Below are 20,686 nucleotides of genomic sequence, written 5' to 3' on the forward strand. Positions count from 1 at the left end.
AAAGATGCAATAAAGTAAATATTAGTAGAGAGCTTTTTGTTACAAGAAAGTTATTTGTCCAAGGCAATCGATAACTAGACCGGTAATCATTGTTGCAATTCTATTTGAGGGAGAGGCATAAGCTAACATACTTTCTATACTTGGATCATATGCACTTATGATTGGAACTCTAGCAAGCGTCCGCAAATACTAAAGATTCATTAAGATAAAACCCAACCATAGCATTAAAGTATCAAGTCCCCTTTTATCCCATACGCAAACAACCTACTTACTCGGGTTTGTGTTTCAGTCACTCACGCAACCCACCATGAGCAAATCATAAACATATTGCAAACCCTACAGCGGGAATCCCTCACGCTTGCGTGACACGGAGGGCACAATAGGACAGCACCAATAATAAAACATGCAACTCAAACCAATCACGATCATCAATTAACCCATAGGACAAAACGGATCTACTCAAACATCATAAGATAGCCATACATCATTGGGGAATAATATATAGCGTTGAGCACCATGTTTAAGTAGAGATTACAGCGGGTAAGAGAGAGGTTACACCGCTGCATAGAGGGAGGAAGAGTTGGTGGAGATGTTGGTGAAGATGGCGGCGGTGTTGGTGAAGATGGCGGCGGTGTTGGTGAAGATCGCGGTGATGATGATGGCCCCCGGCAGCACTCCGGCGCCACCGGAAGCAAGGGGGAGAGGGGTCCCCTTCTTCTTCTTCTTCCTTGACCTCCTCCCTAGATGGGAGAAGCGTTTCCCCTCTGTTCCTTCGCTCCCATGGTGTGGGAGGGGCGAGAGCCCCTCCGAGATTGGATCTATCTCTCTGTTTCTGCGTTCCCTGATTCTACCCCTTCACCGTTTCTTAAATATCCGGAGATCCGTAACTCCGATTGTGGTGAATCTTTCGCCCAGAATTTTCTCATAAAATTAGCTTTCTTGCGGCAAAAGAAGGGCATCAACCGCCTTACGGGTGGCCCACGAGAGACCAGGGCGCGCCTGCCTCCCTGGGGCGCGCCCCCCTATCTCGTGGCAACCTCGGACACCGTTTTGTGTTGATTCTTCATCCGGAAAATCCCAAATATTCCAAAATAATTCTCCGTCCGTTTTTATCCCGTTTGGACTCCGTTTGATATTGGTTTTCTGCGGAACATAAAACATGCAACAAACAAGAACTGGCACCGGGCACTGGATCAATATGTTAGTCCCAAAAATAGTATAAAAAGTTGCCAAAAGTATATGAAAGTTGAAGAATATTGGCATGGAACAATCAAAAATTATAGATACGAGGGAGACGTATCAGTAAGCGGCACTAACACCCCGTCAACTAAGCTCTTTTCTGGCGCCGTTGCCGGGGAGGTTAGGGCTTGAAGGTATATCTTTATATCTTTCAATCGAATCTTTTTGTTTCTTGTTTTTTCACTAGTTTAGTTTATAAAAGTAAACTACAAAAAAATGGAATTGAGGGTGCCTGATATGTTTCATCGTTTTAATGTCTTTTGTGAAAATAATGGAAAGGAAAATTGTGCCAAAGTGTTAGAAGAAGAATGCATTAAAATGTTTGGCAGTAAATATTTGAATGATGAATATGGTTGCAATGTTGTTAGTATGAATTCCTTGAATATCCATGAGTCTAATGATATGCAAAGCCACAATCTTGGGGATGCTATGGTTGATCAAGATGATATTTTTAGTCCCCCAAGTTTTGATGAGCAAATTTATTATGATGAAAGCATGCCTCCTATTTATGATGATTATATTAATGAAAGTGGGTTTGGAAGAGTGCCAACTTTAGGAAGTAATGATCCCACTATTTTGGGGGGTGCTGAATCTTATTATAATGATAAAAGTGGATTTGGAGAGGTCATGACTTTATTTAGTGATGAATCCACTATTTCGGAAGAGGTTCCAATTGATTATGAGAACAAAGTTGCTATCTATGATGATTATTGTGATGACATGTATGCTATAAATAATAATGATAACCATGAAACTTTTCATATTGATTTTAATTTTCAATTGGATGATGCCTCACATGATAGTTATTTTGTTGAGTTTGCTCCCACTATTCCAAATGAGAAGAAATTTGACTATGTGGAGAGTAATAAAATTTCTATCCTTGTAGATCATGAGAAGAATGATTTATGTGATGGTTATATTGTTGAATTCATTCATGATGCTACTGAAAATTATTATGAGGGAGGAATATATGCTTGTAGGAGTTGCAATAATATCAAGTTTCCTCTCTATGTGCTTAAAATCTTGAAGTTATGCTTGTTTTGCCTTCCTATGCTAGTTGATTATTGTTCCCATAAGTTGTTTGCTCAAAAAATCCCTATGCATAGGAAGTGGGTTAGACTTAAATGTGTTAGTCTTATTCTTCATGATGCTCCTATTGTTTTTCAACCCTTATCTTTTATGTGAGCATCATTGAAATCATCATGCCTAGCTAAAAAGGCATTAGAGAAAAGCGCTTGTTGGGAGACAACACAAAATTTATCATTACTGTTTTTGTGTGTCTGCATGATTAAGATACTTTAGTAATCATGTTTTATAGCTTTTGTTTCAATAAAGTGCCAAATAGAACCTTTGGGAAGACTTGGGTGAAAGTTAATGTGATCTTGCTGTAAAAAAACAGAAACTTTGCGCTCACGAGATTAGCTGCCATTTTTTACTGGAGAGTGATTTTAAGTTGATTATTTTTGAAGAAGAATAATAAACAAATTCCTCACGTCCACCAATTTATTTAAGAATTGTTTGAGTTACAGAAGTATTTGAAACTTACAGATTGCTACAGACTGTTCTGTTTTTGGCAGATTCTATTTTCTATGTGTTGTTTGCTTATTTTGATGAACCTATGAGTACTATCGGAGGGTATGAACCATAGATAAGTTGGAATACAGTAGATATTACACCAATATGAATTTAGAATGAGTTCACAAAGTAACTAAGTGGTGGTTTTATTTTCTTATACTAACGGGGCTTACGAGTTTTCTGTTGAGTTTTGTGTTGTGGAGTTTTCAAGTTTTGGGTAAAGATTCGATGGATTATGTAATAAGGAGTGGCAAGAGCCTAAGCTTGGGGATGCCCAAGGCACCCCAAGGTAATATTCAAGGACAAACAAGAGCCTAAGCTTGGGGATGCCCCGGAAGGCATCCCCTCTTTCGTCTTCATTCATCGGTAACTTTACTTGGAGCTATATTTTTATTCACCACATGATATGTGTTTTGCTTGGAGCGTCAATCTATTTTATTTTGTTTTGCTTGCTGTTTGAATAATATCCCAAGATCTTAAATTCTTAAATGTTAGAGAGTCTTCACATAGTTACATAATTATTCAACTACTCATTGATCTTCACTTATATCTTTTTAGAGTAGTTTGTCATTTACTCGTGTGCTTCACTTATATCATATGAGTAAATGGTTGAATGAGTTGAATATAATAAATCTGAAATTATATATGTTTCATATGCTTACCCCATGGGGAGTAATGACTTCATATATAAGAAGTAGAGGTGGTATATTTATTGAAGGTTAGCAAACATTGTATTGGTCACTTGAACAATTCATGAAACAATATTGGAGGAAGAGAGATTTCACATATAAATATACTATCTTGGACATATTCTCTGATTGTGAGCCCCATTAATTATTTTCAAACCTGAGCAAATTAGTTGAAGTTGGACAAGGAAGACAACATAATGAGTTATGCTTGGGTATATTTGTATAGAAGTTATATTGTTATGGATCCTCTAACATGTCGTGCTTGCTATTTAGAATCCTTTGCTAGCCAAAATTTCTGTACTAAGCGGGAATACTGCTTGTGCATCCAAAATCCTTGAACCAAGTTTCTGCCATGAGTGTCCACCATATCTACCTATATGCAGTATTTACCTGCCGTTCCAAGTAAATTTGCATGTGCCAAACTCTAAACATTCAAATAATAATCTGTTTTGTATGCCTGAATCGCTCATGTAGTGACTAGGGGTTGTCAGTATCTTCCATGCTAGGTGGGTTATTCTCACGATGAGTGGACTCTGCTCACCATTCAACAGAAAATGGCTGGTAACTTGGATGCCCACCCTATGATCAAAAGATCAAAAACAAATCGCAAATAATTTAAACAAAACTCCCCCAGGATTGTTGATAGTTGGGCGGCACCCGTTGTTTCGGACAAGTCATGGAGTGTGATTGTTTGTGGAGGGGGAGTAAAATCTTCACCTTTCTGTTTGGGAACCGCCTATAATGCATCTAGTATGGAAGATATTGGTAACTCTTGGTTGTTATGTTGACAATGAAATCATACCTCTCAAAATTATTTTCATCTCTGTTTTAAAAGCTTCAAGCTCTGGCACCTCTGCAAATCCCTGATTCCCTCTGTGAAGGGCCTATCTTTTACTTTTATGCAAGAGTCAGTAGTATTCCTTCTCATTCCAACCTACTCTTTAGTTGGCAAGCATCATGTGATGGGGAAAGATCTAAGCATATATGTCCATTCAAATATATTTTATCATGAATTATTATTGTTGACAATTATCTATATGATAATTAAGTTGGGAGGCGAAACATTAAGCCCCTATCTTTCTTTGTGTTTGATGGATGCTATTTGTTCTAAAAATATGCTTTGAGTGGTAGCAATCATAGAAGACTATACGATAGTTGAGTATGTGGGATTTACTAAATCAAAGCTCCTACATAGACCCTTCCTGAAAATAAGATGAATTGCAATTGTTTGATTACTGAGAACATAGTTTGGTAGTTTTCAAGAAAGTTTATGGTCTATGCTTTAACATGTGAATAACTTGTTACTTGATCGTGAGAAGTTTTATGAGATGAGCTACTGTTATGACATATAATGATGCTAGAAAAGGTGATCGAAATTATCATTGATCAAACTTGTGCACCTGCTTGCATTCACACTTCATAAATTATTTCTTTTATCATTTACCTACTCGAGGACGAGTAGGAATTAAGCTTGAGGATGCTGATACGTCTTTAATGTATCTATAATTTATGAAGTATTCATGCTATTATATCATCCATCTTGGATGTTTTATATGCATTTATATGCTATTTTATATGATTTTTGGGACTAACCTATTAACCTAGAGCCCAGTGCCAGTTTCTGTTTTTTCCTTGTTTTTGAGTTTTACAGAAAAGGAATACCAAACGGAGTCCAATTGACGTGCCAATTTTTGATGATTTTTTATGGACCAAAAGAAGCCCTCAGAATAAAAGAGTTGGGCCAGAAGAGTCCCGAGCCAGCCACGAGGGTGGAGGGCGCCTCCTACCTGACTCTCCGGTAGAAACTTTGGGGCACTCTTTGAAGTTCTTTGTGTTGGTTGAATAGATGAATCTGAGATTGTGTCATGCATATCGTATAATCATACCCACGGATACTTGTGGTGACATTAGGGTTTTGGTTGATTTGTGTCTTAAGGTGTTATTCTAGTACGAACTCTAGGATAAATCGAACGGAAAGAATAGCTTCGTGTTATTTTACTACGAACTCTTGAATAGATCGACCAGAAAGGATAACTTTGAGGTAGTTTCGTACCCTACAATAATCTCGTCGTTTGTTCTCAGCTATTAGTGACTTCGGAGTGACTCTTTGTTGCATGTTGAGGGATTGTTATATGATCCAATTATGTTATTATTGTTGAGAGAACTTGCACTAGTGAAAGTATGAACCTTAGGCGTTGTTTCCTAGCATTGCAATACCGTTTAAGCTCACTTTTACCACTTGCTACCTTGATGTTTTTATATTTTCATATTACAAAAACCTATATCTACCATCCATATTGCACTTGTATCACCATCTCTTCGCCTAACTAGTGCACCTATACAATTTACCATTGTATTGGCTGTGTTGGGGACACAAGAGACTCTTTGTTATTTGGTTGCAGGGTTGCTTGAGAGAGACCATCTTCATCCTACGTCTCCCACGGATTGATAAACCTTAGGTCATCCACTTGAGGGAAATTTGCTACTGTCCTACAAACCTCTGCACTTGGAGGCCCAACAACGTCTACAAGAAGAAGGTTGTGTAGTAGACATCATAGCTCACCAAGCATATTGGTGTTGATGCTTTTTATGTGCGCGCTGGTGTGCAGGATCAGGTTATTGCTCTTCAGTATGTGCCTTCCGAGTTAGAGTTGGCGGATTTCTTTACAAAGGCCGAGACTAGAGCACAACATGGCTTCTATCTCTCCAAACTCAGTGTTGTTCATCCACCATGAGTTTGAGGGGGGGGGGTGTTAGAGTAGTATATATATAGCCATGTAGCCTTTTGTCTTTACCTCATTGTATAATGGGTTTTCTGCATATTTCCTGCACCTGTACATGTATATATACTGGCCCATGGACCCGCGGGAATACAAGTTGCATATTTCCTAACACATACCCCCCGATACTATCCATAGATTCATCAAAATAAGCAAACAACACATAGGAAACCGAATTTGTGAAAAACAGAAAAGTCTGTAGTAATCAGGAAACTTTGTATACTTCTGTAACTCCAAAAATTCTGAAAACTTAGGACAACATAAGCAATTTGTGTACCAATCTTGTGCAAAAAGAATTAGATCAAAATCACGCTTCCGTAAAAATGAAAAAAAATCCTGGGTGCAAAAGTTTATGTTTTTCAGCAAGATCAAAACAATTATCACTGTAAGCCAGCCCAAAGGTCTTACTTGGCACAAACACTAATTAAAACACAAAACACATCTAACCAAAGGCTAGATGATTTATTTATTGAAAAACAGCAAGGAAAAATATTGGGTTATCTCCCAACAAGCGCTTTTCTGTAAAGCCTTTTAGTTAGGCATCGATAATTTCAATTATGCTCACATAAAAGTGAAGAATTGAAGCACAAAGAGAGCATCATAAAACACGTGACAAACACATCTAAGTCTAACATACTTCCTATGCATAGGCATTTTATAACCAAACAAATTATCAAGGCAAGCAAAAACTAGCATATGCAAGGAAGAAGAAAGAGATGATAGCAATCTCAACATGAAGACAGGTAATTTAGTAACATTAAAATTTCTACAACCATATTTTCCTCTCTCATAATAATTACATGTAGGATCATAAGCAAATTCAACAATATAGCTACCACATAACATATTCTTAGCATGATCCACATGCATGCAAAGCTGACACTCTTCCAAAATAGTGGGATTAACATTAACTAAAGTCATGACCTCTCCAAACCCACTTTTATGCAAAATTTCATAAGATTGAACATTCTCCAAATATGTGGGATCTAAAGTTGACACTCTTCCAAACCCACTTTCAACATTATTGCAAACATTATTATCAATCCCATATTCATCATGGGGCTTAAATAAATTTTCAAGATCATAAGAAGAATCACGCCAATCATGATCATTGCAACAAGTAGTAGACATAGCAAAATTAGCATCCCCAAGCTTAGGGTTTTGCATATCATTAACACAATTAACATTAATGGAATTTATAATAACATCATTGCAATCATGCTTTTCATCCAAGGCACTATCATGAATCACTTTAAAATTTTCTTCTATCAACACTTCATCACACTTTTCAGATTCACGAATTTCAAGCAAAACCTCATAGAGATAATCTAGTGCACTCGGTTCACTAGCAAATGGTTCATCATAATTGGATCTTTTAAAAAGATTAGCAAGTGGATGAGGATCCATAAACCTTTTGGTTCTTGATTTTCAATAAACACACAATTATACCAAGCAAATGAGCAAACAAACCAAGTAAGACATAAGGGAAAACGAAAAGACAAACGGAAGAAGGGCGAATAAAAAGGAAAACTTTTTTGAAAATCATTTTAGAAGTGGGGAGAGGAAAACGAGAGGCAAATGGCGAATAATGTAATGCAAGGGATGGGAGTTTTATGATGGGTACTTGTTATTTCTTGACTTCGCATAGATCTCCCCGACAATGGCGCCAGAAATTCTTCCAGCTACTTCTTGAGCTTGCGTTGGTTTTTCCCTTGAAGAGGAAAGGGTGATGCAGCAAAGTAGATATAAGTATTTCCCTCAGTTAGAGAACCAAGGTATCAATCCAGTTGGAGACAACGCACAAGCCACCAATACCTGCACAAACAATCAAACAACTTGCACCCAACACGATAAAGGGGTAGTCAATCCCTTCATGGTCACTTGCAAAAGTGAGATCTGATAGAGATAGATAAACACAAGGTAAAATATTTTTGGGTTTTTGGTTATAGATTAGAAAGAAAAAGATTGCAAAATAGTAGGTTAGAAACTAATATGATGGAAAATAGACTCGGGGGCCATAGGTTTCACTAGAGGCTTCTCTCATGAAGGCAAATAATATGATGGGTGAACAAATTACTGTCGAGCAATTGATAGAAAAGCGCAAAGTTATGACAATATCCAAGGCAATGATTATGAAATATAGGCATCACGTCCGTGTCAAGTAGACCGACTCCTGCCTGCGTCTACTACTATTACTCCACACATAGACCGACTCCTGCCTGCATCTAGAGTATTAAGTTCATGAAGAACAGAGTAACGCTTTAAGTAATATGACATGATGTAGAGGAATAAACTCAAGCAATATGATGTAATCCCCATATTTTTATCCTTGATGGCAACAATATAATACATGCCTTGCAGTCCCTACTGTCATTGGGAAAGGACACCACAAGATTGAACCCAAAGCTAAGCACTTCTCCCATTGCAAGAAAAACCAATCTAGTTGGCCAAACTAAACTGATAGTTCGAAGAGAATTACAAAGATATAAAATCATGCATATAAGATTTAGAGAATATTCAAATAATATTTATTGATAAGCTGATCATAAATCCACAATTCATCGGATCTTGACAAACACACCACCAAAGAAGATTACATCGGATAGATCTCCATGAACATCGAGGAGAACATGGTATTGAGAATCAAAGAGAGAGAAGAAGCCATCTAGCTACTAGCTATGGACCCATAGGTCTATGGTAAACTACTCAAGCTTCATCGGAAGGGCAATAGAGTTGATGTAGAAGCCCTCCATAATTGAACCCCCCTCCGGTAGGATGCCGGAAAAGGCCCCTAGATGGGATCTCATGGGATTAGAAGGTTGCATTGGTGGAAAAGTGTTTTCATGGATGCCTCTGGTGGTTTGGGAATATATGTGAATATATAGGAGGAAGATCTAGGTCAGGGGGTCATCGAGGGGCCCACAAGGTAGGGCGCACGCCCTACCCCCTGGGCGCACCCTTCCCCCTTGTCGCCGCCTCGTGACTCTTATGACTTGGTCTCCAAGTCTCCTGGGTGTCTTCTAGTCCAAGAAAAATCATCGCAAAGGTTTTATTCTGTTTGGACTCCATTTGGTATTCCTTTTCTGCAAGGCTCAAGAACAAGGAAAAAACAGAAAATGGCACTAGGGTCTAGGTTAATAGGTTCCCCAATAATAATATAAAATAGCATATTAATGCATATAAAAGATCCAAAAGAGATGATATAATAGCATGGAACAACAAAAAATTATAGATATGTTGGAGATGTATTAGGGAGCACCACCACCACTACCACTACCATCCGCTTACACCGGCCTATAGGAATAGGGGAAAAGGATCTTTGGATGCGTATAGAGGCCGGCCACCACCAACGGATACCCCATCCTCATCACCGCTGCAGGGGGTCTACCTGGGTTGCCCGGTAGGCCTGCGCCGTTGTCCTCTCTAGTCCCAGCCGCCGTCACTCTCCATAGTCCCAGGCACTACAGGATCTAACCCCTGGTCGGTTTGCAACAAGGGGCTAGTTGCATAACCCCTTTATGAAAGAATGGACCAGTTGCAGAACATGGACATGGAGGGGGTGTCTATTAACCGTACGATTAAGAGCCCATCCAATGGACATGGATGTGACGGATGCTCGCACAAGATCGGTCGACTGGTGGAAATCATTTCCCTTTCTCTTTCACTTCTTTTTCTTTCTTTTAAAAAACTTATGATATATTCCTCATCTACGAAGATAGTACGACGAACACAAGAAATAAAAATTACATCTAAGTCCGTAGACCACCTAACATGACTACAAGCACTGGAGCAAGCTGAAGGCGTTCCGCCGTCATCGCCCCTCCCTCATCAGATTCAGGTAAACCTTATTGTAGTAGACAGTTTAAAAGTCGTCATGCTAAGGACTCATAGGACTAGCAAACCAAAACAACAACCGTCGCCGATGAGGAGAAGAGTAGATCAGAAGGATCTAACCCGTAGACACATGGACGCAGACGAACAAAGATCGGATCCAAAAAAGACAAACTTCGACTGAATCCCACGAGATTCGCTGGAGATGCACCTCCACACGCCCTCCGACGATGGTAGAAGCATTGCCGAAACGGGTGCTAAGCAGGGAGAACCGTATTTCGTATTCAATAAGTTGCTTCCGCATTGTCTTCCTGAGCATGTCACTATGACGCCCCCTATTCAATCGTACACTAATCATACACGCAAATGTGTACGATCAAGATCAGGGACTCACGAGAAGATATCACAACACAACTCTAGATACAAATTAAAATAATACAAGCTTTATATTACAAGCCAGGAGCCTCGAGGGCACAAATACATAGCTCGATACACAAGAGTCACCGAAAGCAACAATATCTGAGTACAGACATAAGTTAAACAAGTTTTGCCTTAAGAAGGCTAGCACAAAATCAACACGATGATCGAAAAGGCAAGCCTCCTGCCTGGGACCTACTAACAACTCCTGGTTGTCGGCCGTCTCCACATAGTAGTAAGCTCCATTGGGGTAGTAGCAATAGTGTTGGTGCAATAATTTTCCTCCTTATGTTTTGGAGTTTGTTGACATAAACAGTATGGGACTTATGTGTTTGCTAGTGCACACAAAGTAACAGGTCCCTGGAGTCAAGAGGAGTTTGATTCAAATGATGAAGATAATCCCCTAGGTGACACTGAATGTTATCACCGAAGATTATGATAACAAGAGTGATCCCTCAAAAATTGCAGACGCGAAGCAATTGGTTCGGTGCTCATCCGAAGAAAGTGACTGTGAACGAGAAGATTGAAGATGAAGTGAAGACGTAGCATTTATTTTGTTGTTTGTCTTCTCTTTATTGAGTCACATGACCACTATACTTTTAAGAGGGGTGTAACATTCAAAGCTTTGATTCTATGATGCTAAACCCAAGTCCTATGAAAGTTGCGAGAGAAATCTCTTTGTGTTCCAAGCAAATACTTGCCAGCAAGAGACTGTGATCTTCTTCGCTGCGAGAGATTTGTCTCTGACTGAGGAGTTAGCATTACTTGCTCCTCAAGTAATGTTACCGTTGCTCTAGAAATCTGACCATTGTGAACATGTAGGTTGGTCGGGCTGGACCATGTGTCCAAAATGGTCATTTCCCACCAGGGAAGGATGCGGCTATAAATAGCCACCCCGCATCGGCGTTGTCCGGTGGCTGCTCCGTTTGATTGTGAGAATATTGTTGAGCAACCCCCTCTCCAGAGTGATTTGAGTTTAAAATCCACCAAGAGAAAACCCCTAGAGCCGAAAAATTAGATAGTGGTTCAGCATCACTCGAATCTAAGTCTAGTATGCTCCGCCTATTACTCTTGAGAGCTGCAAACTCTCTAGACAGTTAGGTGTCAATTTCTTCAGAGACCAAGAGTAATTGTGGTTCTCAAAGATGAAGTCTATAAAGTTTTGGAGATCTCCTCAAGTATCTACCACGAGTGATAGGCATTGGTTGACGAACCAATTGTCGAGGAGAATAGGGCGAATAGAGTTTATCTTCTGTGTTAAATCATAACCCCTCCAACCAGACGTAGTCCTTGTGCAGAAGGACGAACTGGTCTACCAAATTCCTTGCCGCCATCGAGCATCACTGGTTACCTATGCTTATCCTCTTTACATCCGAACTGTTTCAATCATGTGATTTTTCTTGATGCATGCTTTTAGTTTCCACTCGTTAGTTTGTATTCGCTCACTGTACACTATTTTCATTCGCTCCACTACTGGGTTCTGAGTTTGATATATCTGAAGAAATTTTTAAACTCCCATTCACCCTCCTCTGGTAGACATACTTCGTTCCTATAATTGGTATCAGAGTAAGGTACTCCTTGACTCTGCTCATTTTGGTCTAACCACCTTGGAGTTTAAGTATGTCTTCAATGAGCTACAAGTCACATCTCAAGATTCCCATATTTGATGGGACTGACTATCCCTTCTGGAAAGACAAGATGAAGATTCGTATCCGAGCTATTGATGATGATATGTGGAACGTGGTGCACTTTGGATTCATGGTTGAAGTTCCCCAGTCCACCATTAACCTCGAAAGAAACTCATTCACATGGACGCTCAAGCTAAAGATGAAATTGGTGGCCATCTCTCTCATGCTCAATTTCTTCGCTATCGTGAGCGTGAAAGTGTGAAGGAATTGTGGGACATTCTCGAAAAGATAAATGAGGGTGTTTCAACTCAGAAATATGCTCGCATTCATACTCTTCAGGTGAAGTTCAATCGATTCAAGCAAATCAGAAATGAAAGCTGTCAGCAAACCTTTGATCGTCTGAGTGAAATTGCAAACGAGCTGCAAGGTCTTGGCGCTAAAGACATCACTGATCCACAAATTTGTGAAGAAACTGCTTTGATCTCTTGATAGCTCATTCAACAGACACTAGTTCTGATGATTAGGGAACAAGCTGATTTCAAAGTTCTCGACTCTGCTGATATCATGGAAAGGCTAAACACCCACGAGGAACAAGAAGAAGAAAACAAAGATCTCTATGGCTCAAGTCACCGCAAAAGTCATGCTCTCAAGGTTGTGGATGATTCTTTCTCAGAAGGAAATGCCAGATTCAGATGACCCAAAAAGGATCAGCAAAGATCCCGCCTTAATCACAAAAATATTCCAACGCCTTCACAGGAAAACTTTGTTTAAGAAGAAAGGATCTAGCAGCTCTAGCGGTTCAAAATCTTCATCAAAACCTATTGGAGATTACACCTGCTTCAAGTGCAAAAAGCCAGGACATTTCATTTCGGACAACCCTCTCTGGGAAGCTAAAATCCGTGCCAGTGGAAGATATGATTCAGTAAACAACCGTGGCAAAGGCAAAAGCAAGAACTATGACTCTGATGATGAGAAGAAAACGAAGAAGTTGTTCAAGAAGAAGGACGGCTTCGCCTCCAAGTCTTCGTCATGATCTTCCTCAAGGAATCCCTCCAAGTCCTCCTCCAACCGCAAGAATACCTCTCGCAAGGCCAAGGAGTACATCGGTAGGGAGATGGACTCCGATGAAGAAGAATCATCTGACTCTGAAGAAGTTAATGAATCCGATGAGGATTCCGATTCCGGCATGGCTGGTATAGCATGTGCCTCCACCCCTGCATCAAAGTTCTTCCAGAATCATTCAAGAGACAATGAATCTCCTGCTTACTGTTTCATGGCTAAAGCTTCGAAAGAAAAGGTATCCTCCAAACATCACAAGGTTCACTCCAATGATCAATATTATTTGTATGAGGATGACCATGCTAAACTGATCAAAATTGCAAATATACAACAAAACTCTCTAGAGAAAATTGAGAAAACCCTCAGGAAATCTGAAGGGTTGTTGGTTGAGGAGATGGAGAAAAATCAGTTGTTGTCAGAAGAGCATTCCCCTCTCATGTCACGAATGGAAGAAGTATCATATCATCATGATTTTCTCTCGGCCGACCACGAGAGATTGACCTATGATTACCTGAAAAGGAAACAATAACTCGAGTCACTAAGAGAGGCTCATGATAACTTGATCAGAGAAAATTATCTTCTCACCCAACAACTCAAAGACAAACCTGAAGTGTTTATACCACCTTACTTAAAATGCCTTGAACGCAGTAATGCTGAATCTTCTGTGAATGATAACCCCTCTTTCAAGGAAAATGGTTATGTGTCTGATGAGAATGCTAGGTTGAAGGATCTTATTCAGACAGGAACGTTCAACTCTCTCAAAGGGCATCAAACCCTTCGTGATGTTCTGAAGAAATCCATTCTTCACAAAAATACCAGGAAAGAAGGTAGCGGCTTCCAAAGGAAACAGAATGAAAATGGCTCCTACTGGGAACCTGATCAATATCCTCGCACGGTGTGGGTGCCTCCAAAGAGCAAAACGCTTGATCCAGCCTTACTTTTGGGATATGACTCTCCTATCCCTGAATACTCTTATGATGATTCTCTGGACAACTATAAGTTGTTCAAAAACCAACGTGGTGAGGTTGTTGCTCGCTATGTTGGGCCAAACAGCAGGAATGCCCCCTCCCCCAAAGAAAGCTATTTGGGTGCCGAGGAAAACTATCGAAGCATTGCCTATTACTCCTTTACTGATCATGCAGGCAGAAAATGCTCGACAAAATGAGTACATGCATACCTCATTCAATCACTATACTCATTCGTCTGGAAAGAATTTTAATGCCTACTCCTTTGATTATGCTCGTACTTCTTCGAGTAATAATTATGGTTATCGAAAGAAATCATATCCTGCTCGCTCTCTTGTTTCGAAGCCACCTACAAAGATGTGGGTGGTTAAGAAAGCCTAATTTCTCCATGGGACTATGTCTCCGGGTTTACTGAATGGATAATGGATAGTGGATGCACTAGTCATATGATCGGAGACAAGTCATTGTTTGTCGACCCCAAGTTAACTGCTTCATCTCTGAAGTATAATACTTTTGGCGACAATAACAAAGGAAAGGTAATTGCGTTAGGTAAAATTGCTATATCCAAAGATAAGAACATTGATGATGTTTTACTTGTTCAGTCTCTTGGATTCAATCTCATGCTAGTTGGCAAACTCTGTGATCTAGGCATGCTAGTTCTATTTTCTATATCCAAATGCATCATCTTTATGGCCTCTGAAAATTCCTTCGTCTTTTCATACTACCCTCTCTGGGAAGCTAAAATCCGTCCCAGTGGAAGATATGATTCAGTAAACAACCGTGGCAAAGGCAAAAGCAAGAACTATGACTCTGATGATGAGAAGAAAACCAAGAAGTTATTCAAGAAGAAGGACGGCTTCGCCTCCATGTCTTCGTCATGATCTTCCTCAAGGAATCCCTCCAAGTCCTCCTCCAACCGCAAGAATACCTCTCGCAAGGCCAAGGAGTACATCGGTAGGGAGATGGACTCCGATGAAGAAGAATCATCTGACTCTGAAGAAGTTAATGAATCTGATGAGGATTCTGATTCCGGCATGGCTGGTATAGCATGTGCCTCCACCCCTGCATCAAAGTTCTTCCAGAATCATTCAAGAGACAATGAATCTCCTGCTTACTGTTTCATGGCTAAAGCTTCGAAAGAAAAGGTATCCTCCAAACATCACAAGGTTCACTCCAGTGATCAATATTATTTGGATGAGGATGACCATGCTAAACTGATCAAAATTGCAAATATACAACAAAACTCTCTAGAGAAAATTGAGAAAACCCTCAGGAAATCTGAAGGGTTGTTGGTTGAGGAGATGGAGAGAAATCAGTTGTTAACAGAAGAGCATTCCCCTCTCATGTCACGAATGGAAGAAGTATCAAATCGTCATGATTTTCTCTCGGCCGACCACGAGAGATTGACCTATGATTACCTGAAAAGGAAACAATAACTCGAGTCACTAAGAGAGGCTCATGATAACTTGATCAGAGAAAATTATCTTCTCACCCAACAACTCAAAGACAAACCTGAAGTGTTTATACCACCTTACTTAAAATGCCTTGAACGCAGTAATGCTGAATCTTCTGCGAATGCTAACCCCTCTTTCAAGGAAAATGGTTCTGCGTCTGATGAGAATGCTAGGTTGAAGGATCTTATTCAGACAGGAACGTTCAACTCTCTCAAAGGGCATCAAACCCTTCGTGATGTTCTGAAGAAATCCATTCTTCACAAAAATACCAGGAAAGAAGGTAGCGGCTTCCAAAGGAAATAGAATGAAAATGGCTCCTACTGGGAACCTGATCAATATCCTCGCACGGTGTGGGTGCCTCCAAAGAGCAAAACGCTTGATCCAGCCTTACTTTTGGGATATGACTCTCCTATCCCTGAATACTCTTATGATGATTCTCTGGACAACTATAAGTTGTTCAAAAACCAACGTGGTGAGGTTGTTGCTCGCTATGTTGGGCCAAACAACAGGAATTCCCCCCCCCCCCAAAGAAAGCTATCTGGGTGCCGAGGAAAACTATTGAAGCATTGCCTATTACTCCTTTACTGATCATGCAGGCAGAAAATGCTCGACAAAATGAGTACATGCATACCTCATTCAATCACTATACTCATTCGTCTGGAAAGAATTTAATGCCTACTCCTTTGATTATGCTCGTACTTCTTCGAGTAACAATTATGGTTATCGAAAGAAATCATATCCTGCTTGCTCTCTTGTTTCGAAGCCACCTACAAAGATGTGGGTGGTTAAGAAAGCCTAATTTCTCTATGGGACTATGTCTCTGGGTTTACTGAATGGATAATGGATAGTGGATGCACTAGTCATATGATCGGAGACATGTCATTGTTTGTCGACCCCAACTTAATTGCTTCATCTCTGAAGTATAATACTTTTGGCGACAATAACAAAGGAAAGGTAATTGGGTTAGGTAAAATTGCTATATCCAAAGATAAGAACATTGATGATGTTTTACTTGTTTAGTCTCTTGGATTCAATCTCTTGCTAGTTGGCAAACTCTGTGATCTAGGCATGCTAGTTCTATTTTCTATATCCAAATGCATCATCTTTATGGCCTCTGAAAATTCCTTCGTCTTTGAGGGAAATAGAAAAGGTGATATATATCTATATATATATATATATATATATTGTGGATATTCAAAGGGTACCTCAGTCAAAACTTGTTTGCTTGCAAAAGAAACCAAAGGATGGTTGTGGCACCAAAGACTTGGTCATGCAGGCATGAGAAATTTGCAGAATTTCATGAATAAAAATCACCTCTTTGGCATTCCTTATGTAAAATTCGAGAAGGATCGTCTCTATGGTGCATGTGAGGCTAGTAAATTGGCAAAGAAGCATCATTCATCAAAAACTGTCATGACCACAACAAGACCTCTAGAAATTCTTCCTATGGATTTATTCGGACCTCAAAACTATGCAAGTTTCAAAGGCAACCATTATGGTCTGGTTATTGTTGATGACTTCTCTCGTTAAACTTGGGTATTCTTTCTCGAAGACAAAACCTACACCCAAGACATCTTCAAAAGATTCGCCAAGAAGGCCCAAAATGAATATGATGTGCAAATTAAGCATGTCAGAAGCGACAATGGTACTGAGTTCAAAAATACTCGCATCAAAGATTTTCTCGACGAAAATGGTATAACTCATGAGTTCTTTGCCGCATACACTCTACTACTTCTTGAGCTTGTGTTGATTTTTACCTTGAAGAGGAAAGGGTGATGCAGCAAAGCAAAGACAAGTATTTCCCTTAGTTAACAACCAAGGCATCAATCCAGTAGGAGGCACAAGCAAGTCACCAATAGATGCACCTGCACAAACTAACAAACACTTGCACACACGTGAAAAAGGGGGTTGTCAATCCCTTCACGGTCACTTGCAAGGATGAGATCTGATAGAGATAGAAATAAAAGATAAGTAAAAGTGAAAAATAAAGTGAATATAAATAAAGTGCAACAATTTTGTATTTTTGGTTTTATAGATCTGAAAATATATGATGAGAAATAGACCCGAGGGCCATAGTTTTCACTAGAGGCTTCTCTCTTGAAAGAACACATACGTGGGTGAACAAATTACTATTGAGAAAATGATAGAAAAACGCATAGTTATGACGACATTTAAAGAAATGATCATCAATATAGGCATCACGTCCGTGACAAGTAGACCGGAACGATTCTGCATCTACTACTATTACTCCACACATCGACCGCTATCCAGCATGCATCTAGTGTATTAAGTTAACAGGAACAGAGTAACGCCTTAAGCAAGATGACATGATGTAGAGGGATAGACTCAAGCAGTGTGATATAAACCCCATCTTTTTATCCTTAATGGCAACAATAGAAATACGTGCCTCGCTACCCCTTCTATCACTGGGTGAGGACACCGCAAGGTTGAACCCATCACAAAGCACCTCTCCCATTACAAGATAGATCAATCTAGTTGGCCAAACCAAATCAATAGATCAGAGAGAAATACAAAGCTATCTTAATCATGCATAAAAGAGTTCAGAGAAGACTCAAATAATATTCATAGATAATCTGATCATAAATCCACAATTCAACGGATCTCAACAAACACACCGCAAAGGAAGATTACATCGATTAGATCTCCAAGAACATCGAGGAGAACATTGTATTGAAGATCAAAGAGAGAGAAGAAGCCATCTAGCTACTAGCTATGGACCTGTAGGTCTGAGGTAAACTACTCACACATCATCGGAAGGGTAGCAAGGTTGATGTAGAAGCCCTCCGTGATCGAATCCCCCTCCGACGGAGCGCCGGAAAAAGGCCCCAAGATGGGATATCACGAGAATAGAAGCTTGCGATGGTGGAAAAGTATTTTTGGTGTGTCCCCTGACGTAGCGGGGATATTTGGTTATATATGGAGCAAGGATTAGGGTTAGGGGAGTCCCGAGGGGCCCACAAGCCTTGGGCGCGCCCTTAGGGCTTGTGGCCCTCTCGTAGCTCCTCTGGCCTCCTCTCAAAGCTTCGTGGGTTTCTTCTGTTCCAAGAAAAATCATCGTAAACTTTTATTCCGTTTGGACTCTGTTTGGTATTGATTTTCTATAGAAGACAAAAACAAGGACTAAACAACAATTGGCACTGGGCGCTGAGCACTAGGTTAATAGGTTAGTCCCAAAAAATGATATAAAATAGCATATTAATGCATATAAAACATCAAAGATGTGTAATATAATATCATGGAACAATAAAAAATTATAGATACGTTGGAGACGTATCAAGCATCCCCAAGCTTTATTAATGCTTGTCCTCAAGTAGGTAAATGATAAAAATAGAATTTTTGATGTGGAATGCTACCTAACATGTTTATCAATGTATTATTTCTTATTATGGCATGAATATTCAGATCCATTAGATTCAAAACAAAAGTTTAATATTGACATGAAAACAATAATACTTCAAGCATATTAATAAAGCAATCATGTCTTCTCAAAATATCATGGCTAAAGAAAGTTATCCCTACAAAATCATAAAGTCTTGTCATGATTTATCTTCATCACACAAAGTATTTATCATGCACAACCCCGATGACAAGCCAAGCAATTGTTTCATACTTTTAATGTTCTCAAGCCTTTTCAACTTTCATGCAATACATGAGTGTGAGCCATGGATATAGCACTATAGGTGGAATAGAATATGGTGGAGTGATACGTCTCCAACGTATCTATAATTTTTTATTGTTCCATGCTGTTATATTATCAATCTTGGATGTTTTACAATAATTTTATAGCAACTTTATATCTTTTTTTGGGACTAACCTATTGACATAGTGCCCAGTGTCAGTTGTTGTTTTTTGCTTGTTTTATTACATCACAGAAAATCAATACCAAATGGAGTCCAAATGCAGCAAAACTTTTTGGAGATATTTTTGGACGAGAAGACACACAATGGACCAATGAAGTACCAGAGGGCGGCTCCGAGGGGAGTATAACCCACCTAGGCGTGCCTGGGGGCCCAGGCGCGCCCTGGTGGGTTGTGCCCACTTCGGTCGCCTCCTGCACCGCCTCTTTGCTCTATAAATACCCAGAAAATCCAAAAACCTTAGGGGAGTCGGTGAAACACAATTCCAGCCGCCGCAAGTTCTAGAAACCACAAATCTAATCTAGGCACCATCACGGATGGGTTCATCATCCTCATTGGTGCCCCTCCGATGATGCATGGGTAGTTCATTGTAGACCTTCGGGTCCGAAGTTAGTAGCTCGATGGCTTCCTCTCTCTCTCTCTCAAAGGTCTGAAGTTCGTAGCTCGATGGCTTCCTCCCTCTCTCTCTCTTGATTCTCAATACAATGGTCTCTTGGAGATCTATATGATGTAACTCTTTTTGTGGTGTGTTTGTTGGGATCCTATGAACTTTGATTTTATGATCAAATCTATGTTTTTATCCATGAAAGTTTTTGGGTCTTTTGATCTCTTATATGCATGATTACTTATAGCCTTGTATTTCTTCTTTGAATCTTTGGTTTAGTTAGGCCGACTAGATCGATTTTTCTTGCCATGGGAAGAGGTGCTTTGTGATGGGTTTGATCTTACGGTGCTCAATCCTAGTGAAAGAAGGAGACATGACAGGTATGTATCGTTGCTATTACGGATAACAAGATGGGGTCTATTCCTACATGAATAGATCTTGTCTACATCATGTCACCGTTCTTATTGCATTACTCTATTTCTCCATGAACTTAATACACTAGATGCATGCTGGATAGCAGTTGATGTGTGGAGTAATAGTAGTAGATGCAGAACATTTTTCCCCACTCCCTCCCGAGGCGCTCCCGTGAGTGCCATTGGGAGGCACCCTTGCGCCTCCCCTCCAGTCCTCCGCCCCGCCTCCCCCGCCCTCGCTGCCGCCGACCAAAGGTCGCGTGGCCGAGGCGGTGACATGGCGGTGCTCCCCTGCGCGCGGATAGATGGCGTTGCAGTCCGCCTCCCTCCTTCCTGCGGTGTGGGGTCTCAGCCGGCTCCTGCTCCGACGCTC

Source organism: Triticum dicoccoides, chromosome 7B (assembly GCF_002162155.2).
Source record: "Triticum dicoccoides isolate Atlit2015 ecotype Zavitan chromosome 7B, WEW_v2.0, whole genome shotgun sequence".
NCBI lineage: Eukaryota > Viridiplantae > Streptophyta > Magnoliopsida > Poales > Poaceae > Triticum > Triticum dicoccoides.